Source organism: Microtus pennsylvanicus, chromosome 15 (assembly GCF_037038515.1).
Source record: "Microtus pennsylvanicus isolate mMicPen1 chromosome 15, mMicPen1.hap1, whole genome shotgun sequence".
NCBI classification, from domain to species: Eukaryota; Metazoa; Chordata; class Mammalia; order Rodentia; family Cricetidae; genus Microtus; species Microtus pennsylvanicus.
The window spans coordinates 37466717-37473018 of NC_134593.1; positions in this window are offsets into that span (position 1 = coordinate 37466717).

Here is a 6302-nt window from a genome sequence, read left to right on the forward strand (position 1 = left end):
ATCTTTTTTCAAAAATATTTTTTAATTGTTTTTTTATACTCTTAGTTTTCACTTACACGTATGTGCCTGTGTGTAGGTTTGGGCACATGACTGCAAGTTCTTTACAGAGGCCAGAGGCATCCCATCCCCCTGGAGCTGAGGTACAAGCTACCCAAGTGTGGGAGCTAGGACTCAAACTCCCCGTTCTCTGCAAGAACAGTGTGTGCTCTTAACCACTGAGCCATCTCTCCAGCCTAGAAAGCAGCCAGCTTCTTAACCAGAAACCTCTGCCTCTGTTCCCCCTGGCCTTAAATTCAACCTGTCTAAAACAAAGTGCTTCCCTGACAGCTGATTTTTCTCTCGAGTCTTATATAAATGTCACCACAATTCACTTAGTCATGCAGGAGAGAAGGAAAAAGAAATCCTAGGTTCCTCCTTTCTCTCATTGTTTCCCCTCCCCCTCGGTCTCTCTTTCTCCTCTCTCTCTCTCTCTCTCTCTCTCTCTCTCTCTCTCTCTCTCTCTCTCTCACACACACACACACACACACACACACACACACACACACACTCTGGCTTAAGGGCCCTGGTTTCATTCAGACCCCTGAAACTTTGCATTACTTTCCTTATTAATTTTGAATTTCTTATTGTATTTGTGTGTGAGCCCATGTACGAGTGTGGAGGTCAGACACTAACTTGCAGGCACGGGGTCTCTTCTTCCACAACAAGCAGAATCCAAAACTTCAGGCTTGGCAGCCGGTACCTTTACCCACTGAGCCACCCCTCCAGTTCCACTTACTTATCATGCTGCCTCTATGGCATCCCTCTTGCTGGGACCAAAGTTAGCCTCCCCAAGAATAATATCCTAATATCTTAGCTAGTGCCTGCTTCACCAATTCCTTCAAACCCTCTGAGTTCCTGACAGGCAGGTCCCCCTCAGGCCGCTTGTTTTTATGCTGTGCCCTCTTCTGGAATGTTCTTCCTCTTACTCAGCCTATAAAACACCTGTTCCATCTTTCACTTTTCACCCTAAGGGTTACCTTCCTCGTAAAGGTATTCCTGACCTTGCCACGTGGTAAAAGCTGTCTGCTCCCTCTGCACCGACTGTGTGCCGTCTCTGATCACCCCGTCCTATCATAATGCCTTAGCAGACTTTTCACTTAGCTTTTACATATAATTTTCCTGGTGGCAAATATTATAATTGACTCCATCTTCCTGGCTCCCGTACAGTTCTCAACATGTGTTTCTCAAGTTTGTTGAGAGAATTGTGGTATCATTTGAGGTATATTTTTGAGGCTCTAAAAAAGAAAAAAAAATCAGGTTTTCCTGCCTTGTCTCATTCGGTTCTCACAGTTCTCCGTAAGATGTGTTAGTATCTTTCACAGGGAACTGCAGCTGAGGCTGCTGAGACCCCGGGGGTAAAGGCTCACTGACCAGCCTGACTTTCAGATTCCCAGATGCAGCAGGTAGAAGGAGTAACCTGACTCCCAAAAGTTGTTCACACACACACACACACTTGTATACACACCATGTCTAGTACTCTTGTACACAGACACACTTGTATACACATCATGTCCAGTCTGTCTGTCTGTCTCTGTCTCTCTCTCTCTCTCTCTCACACACACACACACAATGCCAGGTATTCTTGCACTTACAAACACACACACTAATATTTTAAAAAGAGAACACACTGAAGTTGGAAAAGAAGAAAACAGCTTGCCCGAGGTCCTCCCGTGTAAATCCCGGAGTCAGGGTTATAATCCAGATTGCCTCTTTACCTTGGCTGCATGTGCAGCTGTTTCTGTGTTCTGACTGTTTAGGTCTCTCCCGACTCCTGTTGAAGTCCTTACGTCCACGAGCACTTAGGGAAGAGGTCTGGTGCTGATAGCAGACATGGTAAATGGGGTTGGTGACTTGTAGAGAGGTTCAGGAGGAAGGGGGCTGGAGAAATGCCTCAGTGAGTAAGAGCTTTCGCTGATCTTCCAAAGGACCCAAAGTCAGTTCCCAGCACCCATGTTGGGCAGCTCACAGCCACCTGTAACTCCAGCTCCAGGGCATCCGATGCCCTCTCTGGTTCAGCCACCTGCATGAACATGGCACACATATAGGCGTGCAGACACGTGCATACACATAAAATAATTCAAAAAGTAAATCAAGAAAAAGAATGCCATACCCGTTGTCCTGTTGCATTAAATTCTGTCTTGTACGGTACAGTGGTTTCTTTTTCCTTCTGATTACACCGTGTGACTACTTCTTTTCCAACCATCCCAGGTCATTGTGTTCTCAGGGGGTCTCATAAATGGACAGTTGGATCTTACCCTTCACTACCCGACCACAAGGGCCTGACCCTCTGCCCTCTTTCTCTATCTGTGTTTATTCCCTGTGTATATGAACCAGAGTAAAGGGCCCTAGGAAAGCGGGACTGCTGCCGCCCCTCCCCCACACCGTGTTTCCTCCTCACGGAACAGTACACAGTAGTAGATTGTTGGGTGTGTCCTCTGTTCCACTTCGCCATCCGCCTCCTAAGGAGGGAAGTGATTTGGCTCCTGCTGCAGGAGGAAGAAGAGACCGGGCGGGGTATATGCTTCGGAGACCTCTACCGACGTTGGCAACTACGGCTAAGAATGTTCTTTTAAGTGTCTTTCACCTAAGGCCTGTGAGTCTTCTGTCTTAATTTCATTGCCTATGGAACTCTACACTGAAAGTGGTTAACAGCAGCACTTGAAGGAACTGATCTTTCAGCACCTAGGGCTAGCCATGTCTGTTCTCAGTCTCATGACTGTACAGATATCTTTCCGCCCATTCAATTTTTATATTTTCATTTTTCAGTTTGTGTTTGGATTCATATGAATCTAAGCGGATTTTGGATTTGTTTGTTTTTTTAAAAGAACTTAATATTCATTGTAGCCTAAAACACAAATCCTTCTTTACATCTGAAAATATTTTATTCTTGTGTTACTTTTCTGGATTTTTCTTTCTCTTCTTTGCTTTATTTTCTAGTCTCAGGCATATTACCCAATTCTCTAATTATACTCACAACTATGTTTAGCGGGATATTGCCACTATCGCCTTTTTGTCCAGATAAGATTTGGCTATGTATCCCCGGTGACTGGCCTACCATTCTCTACATAGATCCATCTAGTTTCACACTTACAGCAATCCTCCTGTCTCTGCCTCTTGAGTGCTCTACTTAACCTGCTTCTTAATATGACCACTAAGTTTTTATTGGTTTATTTGCCTAGGGTTTTCACGTCATTCTTTTTAAAATTCGTTGGTTCTTTCTCAAGCTTTGTTTTTTATTTATCTTATTTATCTTATTAACCTTTTTTTGTTTTTGTTATTGTGGTCTCTTGTTGTCTTGAGACAGGATCTCTCTACATAGCCCTGGCTATCCTGCCACTCACAGGGTTAGGTTAGGGTTAGGCCTCAAACTCACAGATATCTGTCTGCCTTTGCCTCCCAAGTGCTGGAACTAAAGGCATGTGCCATCACGCTGGGCATTAAACATTTTAAGCACATTTATTTAGAAATGTTTCTTTTATTTAGAGTTGCTAGAATAAATTCTCCCATCTGTGCACATATGGGCCGCGTTTGGGTTAGCGTGTTTCCCTGCATGCTTTGGAATGTTTTACTGGGTGATTCTTTTCTGGAGGACTTAGTGTTTGTTTGTGTATTTACCTTGGGGGTGGGGGCTTAAATTCTGTATTATGAAAGTGTTTCCCTGGGAGGGTCTGATCTTGATTTTGCTAGTGGCCACCAGATTTCCTTGGCTCACTAGTGTTTGTAGTCTTTAATGCTACCAGACTCAAGGAGCCGAGGGCTGGCACAGCGAGGGCTTCTTGAGTAGCTGTATCTCCAAGGCCTTTCAATTACTCAGCCCAACATGCTGGCTTCGCAAGAGTTGAGTGGATTTTTTTTTTTTACACATAAGGTCAGGTGTCCCAAGGTGTGTGTTGAGAGAGAGAGAGAGCTAAGTGCAAACTGTATCCTTTCTGTGACTTCTCCTCAGAAGTCATACAGCATCCCCATCACCAAATGAGTTAGCTGGCCCTGTCACAAAACACGTGCCAGACTAAAGGGGCCAAAAAAAATTGTAAAATGAATATGTGGATGAGACGTGATATGTATAATTATATATATACATATATATGTGTATATATGTGTGTGTGTATATATATATATATATATATAATTGTCCAGTAGTCTTTGGAACAATCAACCACAGTGCTCTCTATATTGATAAGTTTTGGTATTCACATTCTAGGCAATCCATTCTTAGCATAGATTATATATTTGGCCGATTTTGTCCCTCTGATGTAGCACCTGGAGAACATGGTGAGTGCAGCCCTCCAGAATAAAGGCGTGCGTGTCCCACATCAGAAGAACGAAGAAGAATGGCTTCCACTGCTCCAGCCGGACCTCAGTGGAGCACAGTGGAGACAACCATGTTCCCACAGAAACAATCTGATAAAGCCTTTCACATGGAACAGCCCTGGGAGGGAGTTCATCAACTGATGGCATCTTGGTAATAATACATCTGTAGCAAGAAGTGGGGATTCTGGTCTTGGTCCCAATTTATAAAGCTCCCGAGGAGCACACGAAAGAGGCTCAACTGTGCATCCTTTAAGTCGTGTGGGCTAAGATCATCGCTATGGCCTTCCTGAGCACGGTCTTCACCAAACAGAATGGAGTGATGGCTTCTTCATTCTTCTTCTCTTCTCAGGGCCTGGGATTACGGGTAAATCACACCTGTACTGGTAACAGTTGCAAGTGGTCACTTACAGCTCACAAGTCAATGTGCAAATCCTACGAATGATCTTATTTTGCTCTGTTGTCCTCATCTCAAATAATGTCAAGAGGAAAATAACTAAAAAACCATATGTAAAAATGTAGCCTTGGATATTTCCCAGTAGAGATGCAGAACAATGCACTTAAGTGAAAAGAAGATTTGTTAAGCACAGTGTAGGGTTGGTGAGATGCTCAACAGGTAAAGGCACTCACCATACAAGTCTTGTGACATCACTTAGAACCCTAACTACACATAAAGGTGGAAGGAGAAAACTAACTCTGCAGAGCTGTCCCCTGACCTCCGCATGTGCATGGTGAAATGTACGCACACACAGATACACACATGCACACACAGATACCCACAGACACACACAGGCACACATAGACACACACACAGACAGAGACACACATGCACACACAGAGACATACATATACACACAGAGACACACATATACACACAGAGACACACACACAGAGGCACACATATACACGGACACACACTAGTAATAATAATAAAATAAAATTTTATGCCTTTTTTCTCTTCAGTATTTGTTACTTGGAGTAGAAGAAAATGATTAATAATTGCTAATGATTAGGTTAACAAAAAGATCAGAATGGATAAAAATATGAATAAAGGTATTTCTGGACTTTGAGATATGATTTTTAATGATGCAGAGGGAAGGAGAAGAAACGTGAGCTCTCTACAGAAAAAGGGTGAACAACTGAGCCTAAAATTTATATAAAATGTAATAAATTTAATTTATGTATTTGTTTACGGCGTTGTTTAGAGACGGGGCTTTTCTGTTTAACAGCCCGGCCATCCTGAAACACTCTGTAGACCAGGCTGGCCTCCCACTCACACATGCCTTTAATCCTGGCACTCAGGAAGCAGAGGCAGGAGGTGAGTTCAAGGCCAGCCTGGTCTACAGGGTGAATTCCAGGACAGCCAGAGCTACACAGAGGAAACCCTGCATTGATTATGATTAATATAGACCTCTGTGTATTTCTTTGGGACTGAACGACTGCAGGACCAGGCAGGACAGAAACCTCCATCAACAGCCAGGGGTTGGGACAGGAGAATAGTCATGGAGAGAACCCAGAGGTGGCTGGAGGTGGCTCAGTGCCCAGCATGATATCACCAGGGAGAGGGGAGTGCAGAATATAAGACAGGGTGGGGGGGTGCAGGGGTCAGTGTAGGCCTTGGAGACCTGAGAGCCCAGGAAGGCAACTCAGCAAATGCCTAGAGGTTAAAGGATTGATATCAGTCAGTGGTCCTCTCAGGGAAGCCTAGGATGATTTTCCTTGGATGAACTATACATGGAAGAAGTGAGATCTAGCACCATCTCATTTAGGTATGCTAATTCTTCATAGAAAGAACCTGAGATTTGCTATTTAAAAGAACTGTGCCCAAATTCCTGTCTTTATGGCCTTGGGAAAGTCATTTGTCCCATTTTTAAATGAACATAATATAATCAGGCATAGTGTTCTATAATCGCAGCGCGAGGCAGATGAAGCAGGAGGCTTGCAAGGTCCAGGCC